Here is a 20,730-nt window from a genome sequence, read left to right as displayed (position 1 = left end):
CCATGTTATGCCTTTGCACACGTAAATCCAAGTTCAAGTTTTATCATTGTCATATACGTGTAACAATGGCACATCAATACCGGCAATGCAATTCTTAGGTTCATAGCCCCCACAATATTGCATGTAGTGAAGCAAATATTGCATATAACATAACACTTTATAAAATCTAAAGCATAAAAATAAAGGAAATCATATTAATAAAAAGAGCAGAATAAATAAAAACAGGTTACTGAAAATACTGTAGCGGCTGTAGTGCAGATGTGTACAGTGTGTACAATGATTGTGTAAACTGCCAGCAGTTCAGCATTAGCATTAAAAGCAGCTGATTTGGGTGTTTTTGTGAAGTTAAGACAGCAAATACTTTCTGATGTATAGCGCTAGCTAAAGTTTGAGTACGTTAATAATAAAAAATAAATTATTGCTGTTTTATAATTGTTAATGTGGTCTGTAAATTTGTCTAAAAGTGTGTTAATTAGCACTAAGCACATCAACATTTACAGTTTCTCTCTGCATTTTTTTACACACAAAAGCAGAGCGCATGCAAAAATGTGGCAGTAAATGCACAAAAGTTTAAATTTAATTATTACTTTGAACAATGTAAATCGTCTCTTTACATCCACACATTGCCGATACCGTTCGCCTTAACAGCTTAATATTTACAGATGTCCCCTTTTTGTCAGAACTGAATCCATCGGCGGTTTGTTAGGTTTTATTTGTAATGTATTTTTTTTACAGAAGAGAAATATTAACATTAACACTTAACTTGGATTTGAATGAACCACTATCGCACACAACGCACGTGTTCCCACAAAGCACAGACATGTTGTAATACTTGAATTTGTGTGTGTGTGAAATGAAACCGGTTGAGTGGCTGGTGGGTGTGTAAGGGTGTGACCCCGGTGACTCAGCCGCCAGCAATGTTCTTCTTCAAGGTGAATGAGTCACAACCTTCCTCTGCTGGGAGATGCCTCTTTCCAACGGATATTTGCTCCTTCGACAAATATCTGCCTTAAAACCGAAGCCATAAAACTTCAGCGCTCACACACATCATTTCTGTCCATCTATCGTTAATCAGCAGTTGCGAAACATTTCTGTGGCTGAATTCATTTGCATTTTTATACGTAGCTAAAAGTTCATAACAGTTCATGCAAAATTAAACGGCAGCTATCGATAAACTGGGTGACCTTTTGCTCGTGAGTCCAACAAAAGCTCCAGAATTACTTAAATTCACCAGCATTTTAACATGTGCGTCATGATTTGTCCTGTCTTATCATGCAAATATATTCTTTGCAACTTGAACACCCACTTTAGATTTGTTTACAGCTGGATTCCTACCTCACAGAAAACGTATCAGTACCCCTGACTCGTTTCTTTTGTGAGAAATTAACACTTTAGAGGGAAAGAAGACGTGGAGAGCCAATGTTCACCCACGGTATTTTCATCGGTATTTTCTTGCCGTTAACAGCTCACGCATTTGTCTTCTTGTGTCGGGAAGTGCAGTTATTGCCCCTAACTGTAAATATTTTCAGTGATATGAAAGCGGAAGAGTTTTCATGTGTTCTCAATAAATCAGTGCCCCGCAGGAGAGACCTTTGGAAGTTTCTCATTTGAAACAGGTATTCAGCTCGAAATTATCTTTCCGGAAAAGTGACATCAGTATAATCTTGCTGTTTAACAGTGTGATATCTGGTGAAAATACCAAAAATTCTATTTGCATTTGTTTGCAACCAAACCTCCATTTAGAGCAGGATGTATGTTTCAACACGTCGATCTGCTGTTGCTGCAACGGCTAAAGGAGCCACTTGTTGAGAGTCTCACAATGCTGCTCTGAGAAACGCAGGAAGAGCGCAGACAAAGAGCAGCATGGAGCAGACCTGCTTTTCTAAATGTGGGGGGCGGCGGGGGGGGCTGTTATTTGGCAAGAGGTCACGCAGGAGGTTAGTATGATCGATGAGCTCATGGCTTCTTTTTGTCTCTAATGGTTTGAAGGAAGGAGGGGACACAGAGGATGAGAGGAGATCCAGCGGGACAGATTGTGGACAGATTGAAAGCAAACAAATTCATGAAGTCTTCGTAGGATTTGAAGTCTCCTCACTTTTTGTGATGCTTTAGAAATGTTAACTGCACGATGCACCGATAACTGCAGCCGTCATCTTCGTTTAAAGCTACACTGAATCACCTTAGACTCTTAGCTAGCGTTACCTTGTAGCATTGCAGCCTCTAAGTGGTTAGCGAGAGCACAGTTTTCAGCTAGCTCATTCACAGTGATTTTTTTTTTTATGGGCCCTGAACGCTCCCTGTTGTTTTTGTCATTTAGAAAGAACCCAGTCTTTCTACATGTTTCGCAAATGTGACTGGTCCATTTGTGATGATTAAAGATGACCACACTGGTACACTCACGGCAACAAGCAGTCATGTAACCACATCAGTCAGTGAGTTACTGTAAGTTGGATTTCTAACGTAGTGAGTGCTCAAAGTTTACACAGGAATATCGGGAATGAATAAGAAAGCGTATTACATCCAGTATACACTGAAAAAAATATGTTGTTGGATTTACTTAATTCAATGGTGGACATTTGTTGCACACAGATGTTTTGCTTTGGCAGCAACTTAAACAATTGAGTTAAATTAACACAATTTATTCATGTTCAATAAACCTGTGCAATTTGTGTTGATAAAATGTGACTTAAACATGTTTTGATGAAGTAATTTGAGCTCTTGGAATATTTTAATCCTTCACAATTTTTTCACTTTATCCCAACACCATTCAATAACTTTTACCCAATACTACTTGGTCACTTAAATACTACATGTTATCTTCAAATTACATTTTGCTATTATATTCTAGTATCAAATACACAATTTTCAAATGGAGGCCTTATAACAGATTGTATTGTTCTCTTCCAAGATGGTTGCTGGCATCCACCAGTAACCTTTAAAAACAAAATGTCTAATTTCACTGCATTGACAGTAGGTAAAGAATTAAACTGACATTACTCCTCCACTGAATCTATATAAATCAACAGTTAAATAATGTCAGTTCTTCCGTGTTCTCTGGAATCAATCACAGCAAAGAAATTAGACTGTTTCTTTTGAAAAATGTTACAGGACAATACAAAACATTCTATTTAAGGCCTCTGACGTCAAGATTCAGTTAAACAACAATTATAACTAAACAATTTGAGGAAATGTTAGTTTCCATTAACATTAAATTAGGTTACTGAATTGGCAAACACCTTCCTATTAACACCTCCCATTTTACCCCAATAACTAAAGAAATTAGCACTTGCAGGTCAAAACCTTTATTCAAGAGACGCAAAAATAACATTGATACAGTGACTGTCAAAAATTACAGCACTGATCATACTGTGACATCTTGGTTCAAAACAGCACACTTAGAAATATTCAACGTTCTTTACTTCAACTGAATGAAATTGAAAATACCATTTCACACGACCCATATGGGATATTTAGACTGTATAACTGTTCACGCTACATCTCTTCACTAGTAAAAGAAAGAAAAAATACAAACAGAAATTGAAAAATGCTGCCAAACAGACAAACAGAGAACTTGTACAGAGCAAAAGGAAAAACAAACAACAACAACAAAAACAGCTCGTCCTCATGGCAGTTGCAGAGTATATAAAAATGAACCCTGCGATCCGTTCCTGGAATTGAGCTTCAAAAATGCAGCAGAACAAGTGTGAGATTTAAATGTCCTCTCACCTAGAGCTGGTCACCTCACATGCATAACAGTGAGCTTCGTTACAGGAGCAGTTTTGTCTTAGTTGTGAGCTTTTCTTGAGAGCTGAGTTGCATCCAACTCCATTACCACCCTTTGAATCACCTCAAAAGTGTAGCAGAGTTGTGATGGGTAACTCATGTTGAAGGAATAAAAAAGGTCCAAACAGCATGGCTACTGCAAAGGTCACGTTATCCAGATCTTGAAGAACTACTATACCCTCGATGATGATGCCAACATCAGAAAAGTCATTGCCTGGTGCATCCTCTGGAGACAGATGTTCATTGTGGTTTTCTCAATCTGTGCAGTGGCCTCAGTCAAGTCCTGGTTAAACACAAAACATTTCTTTAAGATTCCTTTTTAAACTCATCTCTTTTGAATCTACCAGTTCTAATGTTAGAGTAATTTAAACCAATGCAAGCAACATAGTAAATAGCTATAGCCAAAGAGTGGCCTGCCATGCTGCCATTCATGGTCTAACAGAGTTTCTAAGAGAGGGTGAAAAACATAATAATTTCAAATGCTTTACATTAGTTTTTGTTAGAAAGACACCGGCCCATCAGAAATCCAGGTTATGTCACTCAGAAGATGTTAGAATTTAGACTTTCAGCCCCACAATTTGGTTAGCTGTTGGTCAGTTGGTCTTTTTTTTTTTCAAACAAAAGCTAATGTAAATATTGGGGGGATTTTCCTTTGTTCACTAGAATGACAAATTTAAAGTTTTTTCACACTGATGTGACCCCTAATACAGGGGTGGGGCCTCAAGGGCCGGCGGCCGAGTTCACTACCAGGCCTCATGTGAACTTCAAATTATTAAAGAGGACTACTGGTCCTAACCAGTCCAATGAGGATCAAGTGGATAACTAAATGCATTTTTAAATGTTGCAAAGCCACAATCTACTCATAAAACACTCACCATGAACTCCTGCACCAAGATGTTGCAATTGTCTTTCACACAGATGCGGAGCACTTTGATGAGACTCCCTTCGAGCATTAACGTCATCCTAAAGTATTATAACAAAGAAAACAGAGATTTGTGAACTTTTCAGTAGCACAGAAGAAAATGATCCCAGACAAAAACTCTTGACTTTTTAAACCAGTCAACATGCAACACCAGCATCTACAAAGCAATAGCAAAAGTTCCTGTTTGACATCAACTTTATGGATATATAGTTTCCAGAACATTTATTTTTAAAAAAAGATAATTTTTTCTCAGTGGGCCAGTAAATGCATGACGAAAATTATGGCATCCTTTTAGTGGAATCAGTACTCACAGGTAATAGTTGACTGTTTCAATGGATGCAGCATAAAAATCTTTTACTGACCTAATGCAATACATATACACTTTGTAGTTAAAGAATTTTAAAGTTCTTACTGTCATCATGGCAGCTACATCCTTTAGCTTTGTGCACTGTTCCCCCGATCACTTTGCAAACACTTTCAGCAGACTGTCAGAGAGAAACTCAGCTCCGTCAGAAACCTTGACTGTAAAGGCATGGTTGGGATGCACTGGAATGCTGCATTTCATCTAAAATAACATTTTGAAATTTTGAAATAACAGCAGGCACTGTGCTTGGTTAATCAGTAATGTTTTGTTGAATAAAAACTGTGTTTCCAGATCTTATGGGATTAAAAAAATCCAAAGATGTTTGTTTCTGATTTGCAACCCAAGAACCCACAAGTTACAACCTCATTTTAGTTCAAGTGTGCATTAATGTGAGTCCAGTAATCACCTTTCTGACAATACATACAGGTATAAGTTAAACCTATGGCAGATTTTGGATTTCTCAGTTGTTTTAATAGGGTGGTCTATTTGTGTATGCATGCACCTAATAATTATACAAAACCTATTATAATTAAGTTACAGAAACCTTAAGCGAAAATAGAATATACTTTCTTACCATAACACCTTGAACCCACAATCCATCAGCTGACTCCTGGTGAAATGCAGAATAGAGGTCGTCTCTCAATGTGCAGCAAAAAAAAACAAAAACAAAAACAAAAGGACAGCAGGTGAGGGCAGGAGGGGTAGGGATGTAAGCTAGCATAATACCGCTGATGATATTAGCTAAAGCTGTTCAATGTCCAAAATCTCACTAACACCACGGTGCAGTAAATACACAATGTAACTGAAGAGTCAGTTGACAAATCTATTCACACAGAAAACCAAATTATGTTATGAGTGCCTCGTAATTAGGTTTAATGTGATATTACGGCTCTTGTGCCAAAGACAAATTCAAATGAAAAAGCGCCAATTCTTTGATAACAGATAAAACAGCAAATAAGCTAACGGCTCTTTTTTAGCATGTTACATGGCGACACTCTAGACGTTTAACTACATTTGGCTGAAATATGGTAAAAATTAATTCAAAAAATCAAGACATACCAAAAACGTAGAGTTGGCTGCTCGACTTGACTGAGATGGATGCCTTTTTTGAACCACGATCCAAAGCCCGCGAGATGAAATCACGCGTGGTTTCACGAGATTTAACGTTGCTATCTTATTGACTTACTTCACCTGAACATGATATGAACAATTTAATACACCCTTTCTGCATATCATGTAGTTTTTACACTATATAGTTACATTTATCTTTAAAACATGAGGTAATTGTGTTAAATACATGCAAGATGCTTACATAAATCCAAGAGATGGCCAGTCCCTTTTTTTCAGTGTATAATGATGACGAATGGAGGTTAAAAGGACAAAAAAAAAGTATGAAAAGAGTTTCAATCGAAGCATTTGCAGGTCAAAGAGGGACAAACTTCTGGTCTTCAGCTGCCGCACATGTTAAACCATCTCTCTGAATACTGGGTGATCTGGATTGCGTGCGACCGCTAGATGCGCAGGCATTTAAATCTGTGATCAAAGTTCTTTTAACAGGGTTTTTGACAGCGCTTCTTATAAAGCTTGCCTTTTATTGGCACCTGAAAAGAATGGAAGGTACAGCCACTTAAATGAGATAATGATGGCTCTTGTGTCTTTGACTGAACAGGCCTATGGCATGCAAATATTATTGGAATGGGAATTAAGCGTTGAAAAGGGATTTCGTACCTAGTGAAGTGTAATTGTGACCTTTAACTTATGGAATTCATGAAGTCATTTCATTTTAAAACAGAGTGAAGTTCACAAGCACAACTTAGGCACTCAGATTTGCAGTTAATGCTGACCTGAACTTCCATTTAGATGTATTTAACTTTATTTATTTCCACCAGCTCATATTTGATCAGTGAAAAAGATTTTAAAAAATACCCCCATTTCATCCTGATAGGGTTATGCCATCCCACTGCCCTATTGTTTATGTTGTGGCGGACTTCAGAGCAAAAAAGCTCGAGTGTTTATATGCTGACTGGGTGTTTACGCTCTCCCACACGTTCTTATCTGAACAGCGGTCTGCTGAAATCAGTTAAATGTGGAGCTCATGTTTGTTGTGTAAACTCTTTTTTTTTTCTTTTTTTTTTACATACTGTCACATTATACATTTCATATTTTTGCCCCTCCTGCTATGTCAGCTTTAGTCAATTAAAGTGATTTGTGCCTGGACTTCAAAGTATTTTTTATTTGACAGCATGTTTTGTTGATTCATGATACAATAAACTGTTAATATAACAGCAAACATTCAGGGCTGAAGATACTTTATAGTGCATTTCATTTCTTTCAAATGGAAAATCTCCAAATAACAAAAGTCATTTGGGGTCAGTCGCTGAGAAATGACGCCTCGGTGACTGTATGCGAGCTGCAGAGTACAAACAGAACGGCACTTTTTACTGCAAACCAAACGTTAAGCTCACACTCGCACCGTTCACGTATCTTTGTGTGAGCGGTGTAACGTCTGTATTTTGGATGGCGGCTGTATGCCTGGATTTATTAGAAGATGGCAGGGGCTGTTTAAAGGGTCAGCCTTACCAAATTGCTAACAGTCTCACTATAAGCACATTTATTTATATACCCACGGGTGAAGGAAATGAAATTTGAAAGCACTCACTGATGTGACCTCTGCTGCCGCACCAGAGAAAAATGAAATTACGTTTTGTGAAGTGTTCGCAATTTTTTTTTTTAAGATTTTCAAACGCAGCAGCAAAGCGCTGCTTGTAAGAATACACTCACTTGATATCACTTATGTAATAATATTTTCCAAATATAATTTTGTAACCGACCTCTTAGCTGGTTAGATATGTTTCAAATCCAGATGTTTTCTTGTAATATTTGATTTTAAACGTTATATACATATTCAATGTTTATGCATTTCTGAAGAAAATCCAGATGAAGACGCTTCCTCTTACAGCAGGTCTATGAAAAACAGGACCTTCATTTGAATGGTGAGGCTGCCACACTGAAAACAGGGTTACAGTATCTATGGAAGTGGATCTATTGTGTGCACTACGTTTTTAATACACCGCATCATTATCACGTTGAACATGCCTCAGGTGACTTGGCTCAGATAACCTAACCCCTCTAAGTGCATGCAATGAAAAAGAAAAACATTGCTATCATCACTTTCTCTATTAACACTACAAACTACGCAGAGACACTGTCTTTCAGAATAAAATGCCTGGCTGGGCTGTGCTGCACCAAGAAGACCATTTGGTTGTGTCTTACACCACCCTGAGGTGAACGGTTTAAATTAGTGCGCGTGTGGTCACTCTGTGGAATTTGAGTGCACTGCAAATGTTTCCGGGTTAGGTATCTCAAAATCTTGACTTGTACTGACTCAAACGTAAGAGTTTTAACATTCTGAACTCAGAATTTTGACTTGCAGATGTATTTTTTCACAGTGATGGAAACAAGCTCATATAAAAAAGACCTGTTTTCACTTCTTTCAGCTACTTATTTCAGTAACTTTAAGGGTACGAGCCCTTTCATAACTGTTTGAATTCTATGAACTAAAATTATATATAATCATGTATCATAATTATTATTATTATTATTATTATTATTGACACGCTGATAAATGCTGTATAATAATGCACTTACTTATAATATTTAGTCACAGGATTATCTCTACTTGCAGCAATCATGTAATTAGTGTAATTACTCATGCAATTCATGAGTCACCCTTAAGTTAAAATATATATATTTTTCAATCTCTTCACAATTGTACTTACATTTTTCATGAGCCCCTAAAATCTTTTAAGTATGTTTTGATTTTTTGCAAATTTGCCCGCTACTTTAACTCATTCACTGCCAGCCATTTTCAAATCAGGTAACTCCCCACTGCCAGGGTTTTTGAGCATTTTTACTCATTTTTGAAGAGCCACAGAAAACTATGTGTTATGATCATATAAACGCTGAACCTACCAAAATGAAGAACAGACTCTCTTCTTTCATCCAAAAAAAAAGCTTGTTTCTACCATTTTCCATTCGTTAGTAATCAGCTGTAGAAGAGAGGTGGGTTCCACCAAAAATGCCTGTTTTGACCAAAAAAAGGGAGAAAACGAGCTTTTTGTGAAAAATACATTTCAAGCAGAAAAGTGCCTTTGACACTAATATTTCTTGCTTTGTGACACCTCTAACATATAAAATAGTTTTTCACTTCTATAAAACAGAAATAACACTGAGAAAGGTTATGTTTTATCAAAACAATTTATTTACAAATATATGAAAAAATAAAATTCACTGACAAGCTGCCCGAGGTTGTATTCTAGCCCCTCCCATTGAAAAACGAAATTGACGTCTATAGACGTCAATGGCAGTGAATGAGTTAATTATTTCTTATTAAAGCGTAATGAATCTATTTTATGTATTTCTGTATATTTAAAATGTATACTGTAGTTTTCTGTTTCATGCACTGTATGGGAAATGTGTTAAACAGTTACACTCCCTGTAAAAACATACGTTCAATGATTGACTATACTTTTAAATATTTCTTCTTAAATCTGACATCATGGTCTTAAAATACCACTCTTGCCACGGGCAATCCTCTACAACCCAGTCATTTCTTTTAGCCTCTTAACAAACCAAATAAAAAAAATCTTAATCTCTGCCTCCTCCTATTCAGCATTACTTGAAAGTCGACACCTCAGCCGGGGCACACCAAGAACATGTTCGACACGTCTTTTGATGTAAAATACACCCAGTGTGTCAAATTAATGGCAACTAAACAAATGAAGCAGCTTACAAAGACCAGCCTGATGAACTACACAAAACGGGACATACCTGCAAATGAACAGTTAGAACTCGCAAACACAAATGAGCTGTGACAGAAAGCTCGAGGAGAGAGCACAACGCTGGATGAACCCAGATAGTGTGAAGTACTTTCTCTCACTTTTTTCTGTTTTCTTTTTTTAATTGCGCACATTTGGCTCTCCACAGAGATTTACTGACATCTGATTTTAGGTATCACAACTAAGCACCTAACAAAGCCAATGCCAACCCTAATCTTAACCTGATGTTAACCTTAGGCCTAGGTTAACCCTTGGACAGACACACGGTGTGCGTGTTTGTAAGAGACGACTGGCCCTGCTCTGATGTCAAACTGGTTCTCACGCAGATAGTTGTACAGGTATATGTGCACCTACACACACTCGTCTGATCTGAGCTCAGACAGGCGTGTTTGCGCTAGACAGAGTGGCTGCATCTTATGTGTGTCTTGGCACCATCGCTAATCATACCTGCCCCGCTCCAGGTGGCTGGGCACCTCCTAAAAACACACACGCACATATAAGCACACACCGTATCACAGTATGGTTACCTGTCTCATTCAAGGGCACCCAGGAGGGATTTTGTGGGTATGAGCTGATTGTTAATAAAGACGTAACTGTCACAGTATTATTTTCTCTTTTGTCCCGTCAGCGTGATTTAAACGTGCAGCATTGTTCTGTTTGTGCATGTTTGCTTAACAACATATCCTGAACTTGTGAACTCAATGGAAGTCGTGACCAGTGGATTCTTTCTCATCTCCACCTTTGCTCCAGCGTGACGTGAATGCTACACCCTTCCTGGTCAGGATAGACAAGCCGTGTAGACAGCAAGTTGAACCTTCAGAGCCAACACAAAATATCACCACTTAGTATTCAGGGTGCCAGATGACAGAGACAAATGGGGGCAAGAAATATTTTATGTAAACAAAGTGACTGAAATATGAGTAAGATGGCTCAATATTCTTAGTTTTAGAGATTCACAAACTATTTTTTAACAACTGAAAAACAAACATTACTAAAAAAAATACTGATAACATGCTATTATTCCATGTGTAAATAAAGAAATAGGCTATTCCTCAGATTTTTAAATATTAGAAATGCACTGATTGCAATTTTCTTGGCAAATTACATTTTGAATACTTACAATTTCTGTTCTAACTAACTGTAATTGACAGCATATACAAGCAAAAATATCTTTCCTTTAATGCAATTTTTTATTTTCATAATAAAATCAAACTTTCCTTAAAAAAGCAGTGAGTTACAGAATCTTCTCTCATTCAAAAATCTGTAAATAAAGTGATCTGTGACTGGAAAGAGATACAAATAATGAGCCCTAAATGAATTGCTTTACACCCACTTTTACTTTCCGCTTACGTAGTTTACCCCACCAAACAAAGGCGCTGCAACACATTAATATAACTAAACAAGTGTACTTGTATCAATATCCAGCATGTTTTGAAATTCACCACATAATAGGAAATTAATTCTTTTCTCTTTTTCACTTGTTGCTCATACCGAGGCTGCTGGCTTGTGGCTGGGCTCTGGCTAGCTTTAGCTACGTCCCCTTTCTTAGTTACTTTCAACTGGACACGTTCAGTTGAGTAAAGTTCGTTAAAGTGTCTAATTATGTTTGTTGTACAGGATTTGTGGGGGACTTTGGAGAACTTTGTTTCTTCCTCATTCACAGTGAGGATTTTGCTACCAATATTTTGTTCAGCCATTCTCAAAGTCAAGAGTGTCATTTAAAAACCAGAAAATCCCACCACTCAATCATAAATCTAAAATCTAAATACAAAATTGAGTTTTGTATTTACTTCTATTTAAAAAACATAAACAACACAAGCTGTTGGTTATAAATTGCTACCCAGTCATGTGCAACGTGTTAAAGACGATGTGTGACCCATCCGCCACTGGGACACAAACTTCAGTACAAGATCTGTAAAGCTAGTTCAAAGTAATGAGTAACATCACAAACTAAATATATATAAATATGTAACTGTAAGTAATTTCAAGCTGAATTGCTGTTGAATTGCTGCAGCTCACTTCCTCCCACCAGGGGACCCCAGCCCACTATTGTGCAACTGCATGTGCAGGCATGACATGGACCGGCTCATTCTCTGTTACTTGTGAGACTTAGTGGCTAATCATCGTCCTGGACCGAGTATGCAGAAAATCGGCCAATTCTCTACTACACCAGTGTTACCCTAAATTACCAACAATTGGTCAGTGCAAACAAGGAATTCAAGCTAAGACTGACGTAAACTTTTATGTTATTACAGCATGGGGCTACTGCACTTTTCTTGACATCCAAGCAATCAGGCAGAAGGCAAATCAGTGAAGCATTAAGGACATCTTCTGCTCTGAATACAAAGACACAAGAATAGCTGCAATGTTATACATATTTATGGCATACAGAGGACTTCAGACAAAAACACATCAACACTACCTGGAGAAGCTTAACTTCCTTAAGGTTATTTGAGTCGTTCTCAGGCTTCCTGAATCCAAACCTTGGCCCTCAATGACCAAACTGGGAAACAATGTCATGATTACTATCGATAATCCACGGTTTTTATGATTGTATTTTTTTGCACTGAAGGAGCAAATATGTGGAAACTCGAGCAAATAAACTCCAAAGTAATGAGCCTAGATACTATTAGAAGTAGTGAGGTCTGCCACAGGTTGCGATTTCTTAAAAACAGAAAAATGTAATGTTGAAATGTGTGCAGTTTAGTGAGCGGCTTCCTGCACCTGCATCATTTTAACCATATATGTATATTGTGCTTGGCAGGCATGCAATGCTATAGAGATTTTATAAAATTTTATTTCAGCGAGGTGAAAAACTTTAATGGAGACATAGTTTCTCTGACTAATTAGTAATTATTAGAAGTCACATACTCTTAGAATAACACTGCAGAAAATATGCAGCAGTAAAGTTTCAGCTCACTATTTAATTACTTGCACCCACTCTACCATTTAATTGCATATACAGCAGCGAGTAGTTCCTGTAATCAAATTGACTTTTCCCCTCTACATGCTTTTGTGCGCACCACTTGATGTGTGTGTGCTATAACGGGGGCAGTGGGGGGCAAACAATATTCGTTTTCAGCTCAAATAAGCAAGGCAAATCAATACAGTTCACTGCTGGGCCTATACGTCACACAAACAGACAAAACACACACACATATTTTTTGTTTATTTATGTGCTCGTTGCTCCACTTATTTTTAGACTAGAGGCAGGATATTTGGTTTCATTAAACATTCCAGGCTCCTTGATTTCCTTTTCCCCTCCTTTTTCCTAGTGTTCCTCCAGCCCCCTCACCAATCTCTCTCCCACATACACACACACACACGCATACAGTAAGTCCCAGGGGCAAGTTGGTGGTGCTGGTGTTGGTATGGTTTCCTGCTAGTGTTGTGACGCGAGGCACTTCTGCTCACTGGTAGAAAGGCCTCTTTGTATACAGCCATCTGCCTCGGCGCTCTTTCCACCACTGACAATTATTTTCCCCTCCAACCTTCAGCTGACTGCTTGGTGTGTTGAGTCACCGTCATCATTCGACTTCATATATGAGCAAGAAAGACTGAAAAAACATAAAGAAAAGGAGAGCTGCGGGTTTAGATTTTTAACGTTACGACTTTAAGTGCAACGACAACTCCAGGGACTCACACACTGAGCAGCCTCAGACATTTTGGGCTTATGTGTTGCATTTATTTTGCAGTGTCCAGGCTGCTGAGAGTTGTATGACTTTCTTTTTTGATATATCCTTTATTTTAGATGACTCACAACACCATCTCTGCATGAGAATGAAAATCTTGAGTATATAGGACCCAAATCTCTCATTTGTGTCCAGTTGCTCCATTACACATCCCAGGCCCCGTCTCATGCCCCCCACCCACTGGATGATCTGATGTGGTTTTTGGGGCCAGAGCAGAAGCAGTGGTGTCAACAGTCATACATGTTTTTCTGCTGCAATTCAAGTGAAACACTATTTTTCTGTCTTCACAAACACACTTGATACATGCTCAACAGTTTTCTTCCAAAGAGCGTGAAGCACTGCCAAGAAACCATACCACGGGTCATTAGTCATCTGTCAGACATCCTTTTTTCTCAGTTTTTCTCACAGTGATTTGCTGCTTTGCTACCAAACGTCTTTCCTCCAGTGACTCTGACTCTCTGTCTCCCTCTTCAGGAATGACAGGTTTCTCTCAGGAGATCATCGCACTGATAACTGCGTCACGCCCCTCTTGGCTCAGTGGTATCTCTGACAGCTTCTACCTTAAATATTTTTGCTGTCTGTTGGTTTAAATTTACAGCTGCCTTCCCATCATGTACCACAGGGGTGAGGACCTCCAATGATGGAAAAACTCCCCAGCTTTTTGAACGAGCTCAAAAATGGCACCTCCACACTCATCCTGGTGGCAGGAAAGAGACTCGAGATCAGTGATCCTAATAAGATATGCCTCTCTCCAAAATCCCACTGCGAGAAAGGCTCTGACCTACCTGATGCTTAACTCGATGCAGCCCATAAATTTGAGCGATTGCTATTGATTTTGACTTTTCTCCGTAATAAGATCCAAGCAGTAATTTGTCATGCAGGACCACGTTTGGTCTCACGCTGCACGAAAAGCACGGCGAGAGCAGGCGCAGGTGTAACTAAAGTCTCTGCTTTGTCCATAACGGCATCTCGTGCTCTTTCTTCCAAAATATTGCAAAGAGAATGCACTTCACTGTGTCTCTCTGCATCCACTATACACTGTAAAAAAAATCCGTAAAAATACAGTACAATCTACTGTATAAACGTGAAGGAATTTTCCGTATTAGTCATTTACAGGTATTTTTCTGTATTTCTCAACTACTGCAATGCATTGTGGGAAAAAGAACCTGAAAAGGAGGGAAAAGTAAGCCAAGAGCAGCCATTAGGCTTCTTTCAGGCTTCATCTGGATTTTGGATTCTGAAGTTGGAGAAACTGCCTTCAAATTTCTGTGGTAAGTATTAAAACTCATGTTTCGTTTTATTAAAATAATGTTTTTCAAAAGACTCCGTGTTTTTATTTAGAAAGAATTGTTAATTTATTTGTTAACTGGTTTCGGCTGTCTCCAGACAAGTCAGGAATATTTTGCTGACTCATTTTTTAAAATAATTGTTATTTAGGTTTAACATGACTTAAGCTTTATTTTAATTAATGTTAAAATAATTTTTACTGTGATACCACCAGTTTTGCCCTTCAGTGGCTGAACCAGTTTTCATAAATATTATAGTTAGCTGTCTGTGTCTCTCTGGGTATTACACAGCTGTGACTGCTAACTAGCTAATTAGCGAAAGTCAGCGATGTGGATAACTGGGAAAGTGAGAACTTCATGGTTCTAGAAATTATTCTAGGACTCTAATGAGTACTGTATCAATACCTGTGTTTTACAGTTGGCTCTACTGTACACTTTAAAGGGTTTCAGGCAAAGTTACACTAACCCTAGTTTAAGCCTCAGACCTTCCTGGCTGACGCTAGCAAATGCTAATGTTAGCCTCTGATTTGGGCTGCTAAAGTAAAGACTTTTAGCTAGCTGACCAGCATAGATTATTTCGGTGGTTAACAGACTGTAGTGGTAAAATTATTGAAAGTATAGTTTCACCTCAGCACATTTACAATTACAGTATGTCTATTTTGTAGCACATAGAAATGTTTAGTTAATATTTATAGACAGACACATTTTCCCTGTAACTGTGTTTTTACTCCAACATTTGTTGAAAATGTAATTTATGAAATGCTGAGCAGCATTTCTTGTATGTGGAATATTTTTGTCACCCTACTGTGCTAATGTGATTAAATACTAAAAATTATTACTAAAAAAATTCAATAATAAATCAATAATAACTATTTCTTGATTGAACTATAATGTAAGCGCAGTGCTGGTGTGCAGGGGCTCTATATGCCTTGTCTATATCAAGCTTTTAGCCAAATATAAGCAGAGATATTTGTATCTTTCTTAAAAATCCAGATCCTTACAGATTATTTGAGAAATGGATCAACAGCTATCACTACTTGAAGCACTTTAAGTCCTGCAGTGGAAAAATATCCCTTATTTCACCTTTGATCACACACTTTGGTTTTCCAGTGCAGAGCAATGGCCAAGAAAAGGAAAGACTTCCCCGAGTGAAAAAAAAGATGAAGATACAAGCTGGTGATGATCCAGAGCAGCTGGTCTCAGGAAATGAAGAAAAACCCTGATCACCTTCTCTACAAACACAAGGTGAGTTTAATGTTGTGGTTGATTTAGTTTTTCAAGGTATGTATGTTACTTTAATTATAAACTGCTTTTGTTGCAACAGAATGGTGTTATGTGTATGCAACTCTACGTGAATTATAATCCTTTGTAGGGCTGCGTGATATGACCAAAATCTCATATCCCAATATAAGACGTATCTCTCCTGATAACGATATATATCACAAAATAGTGCATTTTCTGTAAATTCTGTGATTCTCGGGCAACTCGACTTATGTGAAATGTTTTCAGTTGGGCGTCGTGTACCTGGAGTCGAGTGTTTTGACCGATGCATGAAACTATACATTTTTAGACATGAGTTTAAATGGCCGCCATTTTCTTTCTGAGTATTTATTAGACGGCGTGCTGCAAGGAAAAGCCTGTTCTAACGTTTGAGTCTAAGGATTATTTTGACCACCTGACGACTCTTTTTTGCTTTTCATTCGTAAACTCTCTCGAAACTCTTTCATGTGATTCTTGTGTAGGTGGTTAAAGAGGTTTGTCGTGTTCGAGTGGTGGTGGGGACCAGTTTGTGGCATAATTTGCATAGTACAGTTTTCTGGGGCGTGTCAGACTTTTCATAACCAAACCATGTCCATGCTACAGAGGTAGCCCCTCATTTAACAATAAGGTCCTCGATTTCTTTTGACTGGTCCTTCTGGTTCTGCCTCATCCTTGCTGGCCATGCTGGTATTCTCTGTGCCTTCATCTGCGTGGTGACTGTAAGCGCCATTTATAGTTACTTGATGTTTTTATTTGAGGTCATTTGTTTGATGCATATTCTGAAATTTTATGTTTGAGAATAATGTATATCATTTCAGTTTAGTTTGAAAAGTCTCAACAGAAACTTGAGCTTTATTGTGAAAGGTTTATGTGGAAAATAAACAAGCGGACGGCGGAGCCACACGATGGTTTTATCCTCATTGTTGGTAACGAAAGTACGCGTAAAAACAGTCACTTGTCCGTCCATAGTGTGGTTATTTTAAGTATAAGAGAAGGAGAGAACTTTAAGAAATAATATAGCAGCTACAGTGACCATCAAAACCATGAAAAAAATATTGCCGTAAACGGTTTATTTTGCAACACCACAAAACAAAGAATAGTGTATAATATGAAACGATAGACATTTTTATATCGTAATCTGATATATATCGTCATATCGCACAGCCCTAATCCTTTTTTTGTTTATGTTGTTTATGCTCTAGGTAAAAAAAAATTATAAAAATACAAACTTTTTAAAAATGTCTTGTTGTTTCTCTTTTTTTCCTCAGAATAAATTGCGACTAGTCTCAATGGCTGACACGGAGGAGCAACACAGCGACACGTTAACTCCGACTGCTGCAGTTCCTGTATGAACTGAGCAACTCTTAAAATCCAAGGAAAAGCTGAGTGTATTTTACTTAAAGCTCAGATGGACCTTGATGTACTAACATGCAGGCTGCATTCAGGACTTTGTCACACTGTTATATGAAGAGCGGTAACAAGACTTTGTAGTAATTTGTCTTACTATTGTCTTATTTGTTGTGATTTAGGGTCTGTGTGCACAAGCAGAGGTTTTTGTTTGTAACTGTAACCTCGTTTTCAGAGCCTTGTCTAACATTTAATGGTCATGAAATATGTCAGACTTTTTCCTCTACTTAACCAGCTTAGAGAATTTGAACACCGTGGAGAAAAAGGTGTGCATTAAGGATTTTGAACTATGATGTTTAAGTGTTGTCACTGCTGAGGATTCGTGGACACAGATCCTTATTCACTATGCTGCTGTTTACAGTTTAACTTTTCATCAAAACAAGCACTTCTAATTATACTTTGCTCCTCACTGACAAAACAAGTCCCGTAAATACACTTTTATCTTTAAGTTTGGGACAGTAATCTGTCTTAATTTATTATGTGTTGTAGTTATCATATGGGGAAAAGTCCTGTGGTTATCCATCAGTCCTGTTCGAATAAACCCAAAGTTCAGGAACATCTTCTTTAGATCTGTTCAGTTGTATTCATGTGGCACCACTTAAACAGTCAACAAATTTTGACTCAAGTATGTTATATTGTAAGGTAAAGAGCCCAAAGAGTTAATCTCAGACAAATGTTCACACAAATGTGAATTACATTCACTTCATTAATGAAGTGAATGTAATTCAGTAATCAAAGGTGTTTGGCTATAACTGACTACATGTGTATACTGTATCATAAGTGGACAGAGATGGATGTAAACCGCACCTTAACCATTTGGCTGAGGCAAAACTACCACAAGGCAGTGATTCTAACTAAAAGGTACTCTGGATATTATTAAATGTGAACATGTCGTTAAATATGACATTTTTTGTTTGTCAGGTGTCCTGTTTGAAGAAAACACTTGGTAGCCACTTGAATGAATGTAAATAAACACATTTACATGAGGGCAACCTCATTTCAAGGAAATAAAAATGCTCAAATTTGAAAGCTTGTGAGTTATTTTGTTCATGTATCAGCTGTTTAGTAGTTTTATGACAAGATGGATGCTGTCATTATATTCAAGTATAGTGTTTGAGTTAAGGAGAATAAAAGAATATTTAACATTAATTGTACCAATGTTGTTGTGTACGAAGCACAAATTAATTTAAGTTTTAATTTATGAATATACTGTAAATCTACAGAATTTTCCGTTTTATCATTTACAGAAAGGTCCGTCAAACCTCCGTAAAAAAACAGAAAATGTACTGGCAGAAAATTACCAGGACATTTTCTGTTTTTCTACGGAATATTTTTTTACAGTGTAGGTAAACAGAGACCCCTTATGAAAATAATTCAGAATATAAAACTTAAAAGAAGCCTTGAATTTCCTAAGAGACATATTTGTTTAACCTAAGTGAGCCCTGAAACCTATGAGGCATGTCCCAGGTACTGAGTGCTTGAGCATGAATAGTATAACCAATAACACACTCTTTATAAAGGACTACTTGGTACATAAATGCGAAGTCTCTGGTGCTCTGTTTGAGCTAAGTGAAGGTCATCTTATCATATCTCTAAACACTGTTGGGCGCTGAGACTGACTCCAATAATAAATCCAAGGGCACATTTGATAAAAGTGTTGCTAGTACCACAGAAGAGCTGCACTGCTTGTTTTTGAACAGAAACCTGACTTGATTTTGAAGTTTCAGCTTTCTAATCAGGTCATCAGAAGGACTTTTTTAATATGAGCCTCAAACGTTTCATATAAGCATATAAACATTATGAGTTGGGCACATCAGAACAAACGTTTGGTGACACTTTTTTCCCTCCAGTCACTAAATCACTTTAAAGTAACAGAGTGCAACAGGATTAAAAGAGTTGAACTAACACTTTTATTTTATTTTGTATTAATTTGAAGAATGTGTCTGATTGCTCCCCATATATCTTGATGTGGTCTCTCCTGTCATGTTATACTTTTCTTTAGACTTTAGCCAAATGGATTTTTTTAATGGATTTTTCCACACATAAAACCAGACCGTCACATTCAGTCACACCGAGCCATGTATATAAGAAAAAAAAACTATGAAAATGCTGCGTCATCAAATGACAAAGGAAACGGGAGGAAATCATTGGTTGCTTTTGTCGCTATACTTTAAGGAGGGAAGACATAGGGGGAAAATACTTGTTTGGAAGAAGTTTCTTCTTAACAGCCGAATCGATCTGTCAGCTTTCATTCTTCTACAGATCTTATACTGTGTTGTCAAGATAGCGGAAGTCAGGCACAAAGGGGAGTTTGAAAATTTGATTGATTGTCTGTCTTCCCTTGTGAGTAGTGAATTACCTCTGTTCACAAAATGAGCCCTCAGAAGTCATTTAGGCATCAATATGACTCCACTTAGCAGGCAGCATAGCAGGAAAATAATGGCTGTGTCAGTTTGACACTAACATAATTTTTATGCTCTACAACATTTGCGGTTTAATGTGAAGTGGTGAGGCTACAAACAGGTTGGTAAATAGAAACTCGCGAGCCTCACAAGCTTTTCCTCACCGTTGGGGTAACGTGTTCCAATTCAGAAATTAATTTCCTCTGGGAGCCGCACATTGAGCCAGGTGATATTATTAATCATGTAGTACCGTGTGTTGTATTGAAAGGTTGGTCAACAGCTTAACACTTTTACAGGCTGGATAATGTTACAGATCAACATTATGTTTCTGTTTACTTGCTTGAAAAGCTGCTGCCAGAGGAAGCGCTTGAACACAAGTGAGGTTTCTAAGTTGAAGGAAAGCACACAAAAACCTAACAGGAGCTATTTGTCAGTTGCAGACATGGTCAGACTGCCAGGCAGGCAAATGGCGGGCAGCAGGGATGCTGGTCAATAATTTATTTTTTGGGTTTCGGCCTTTTATATGTTGAATGTTGAACTTGAATACTTACTTTTTTTTTCTTCTTTTTTTTTAACTTTTTATTTTATTTATTTGAACAACTCACCTGTCCATTACGCATACAGTTTCTTCAGAATAACAGAATACAAAGAGAGTCACAAACTCAAGACAGTGAAATTAGAAAGAAAAAGAAACAAACAAATATATATATGTATAAAAATATAAATACATATAGAATAATAATTAGAAAAATAAGATAAAGTAAAACAAAAGAAAA

The 20,730-nt window shown here is 37.5% G+C and overlaps 3 long non-coding RNA genes across 5 annotated transcripts in view; 2 read left to right on the top strand and 1 right to left on the bottom strand.

The window, feature by feature from the left end:
* Nucleotides 1–20,730, top strand: part of LOC309693787 — a 96,279-nt gene that overhangs the window by 53,423 nt on the left and 22,126 nt on the right. The gene's annotated exons all lie outside the window — the stretch shown is intronic.
* On the bottom strand, nucleotides 3,287–6,374 carry LOC309694404. Of its 2 annotated transcripts, XR_014272867.1 has the most exons (5): nucleotides 6,129–6,374; nucleotides 5,644–5,707; nucleotides 5,118–5,270; nucleotides 4,659–4,746; nucleotides 3,287–4,066 (listed from the first exon to the last, which is right to left on the bottom strand). It is a non-coding gene; the product is annotated as an uncharacterized lncRNA (long non-coding RNA). The 2 variants fall into 2 exon arrangements; XR_014272868.1 differs by lacking the exon at nucleotides 6,129–6,374 and having other exon boundaries at nucleotides 5,644–6,109.
* On the top strand, nucleotides 14,782–18,536 carry LOC309693346. The gene is made up of 3 exons (XR_014272631.1): nucleotides 14,782–14,870; nucleotides 15,996–16,130; nucleotides 17,414–18,536. It is a non-coding gene; the product is annotated as an uncharacterized lncRNA (long non-coding RNA).

This window comes from Aulonocara stuartgranti (genome assembly GCF_965226115.1).
Source record: "Aulonocara stuartgranti genome assembly, chromosome: 18".
Lineage (NCBI taxonomy): Eukaryota > Metazoa > Chordata > Actinopteri > Cichliformes > Cichlidae > Aulonocara > Aulonocara stuartgranti.
Note: the sequence above shows the minus strand (reverse complement) of the source record. Positions and strands in the feature narration are given on the sequence as shown.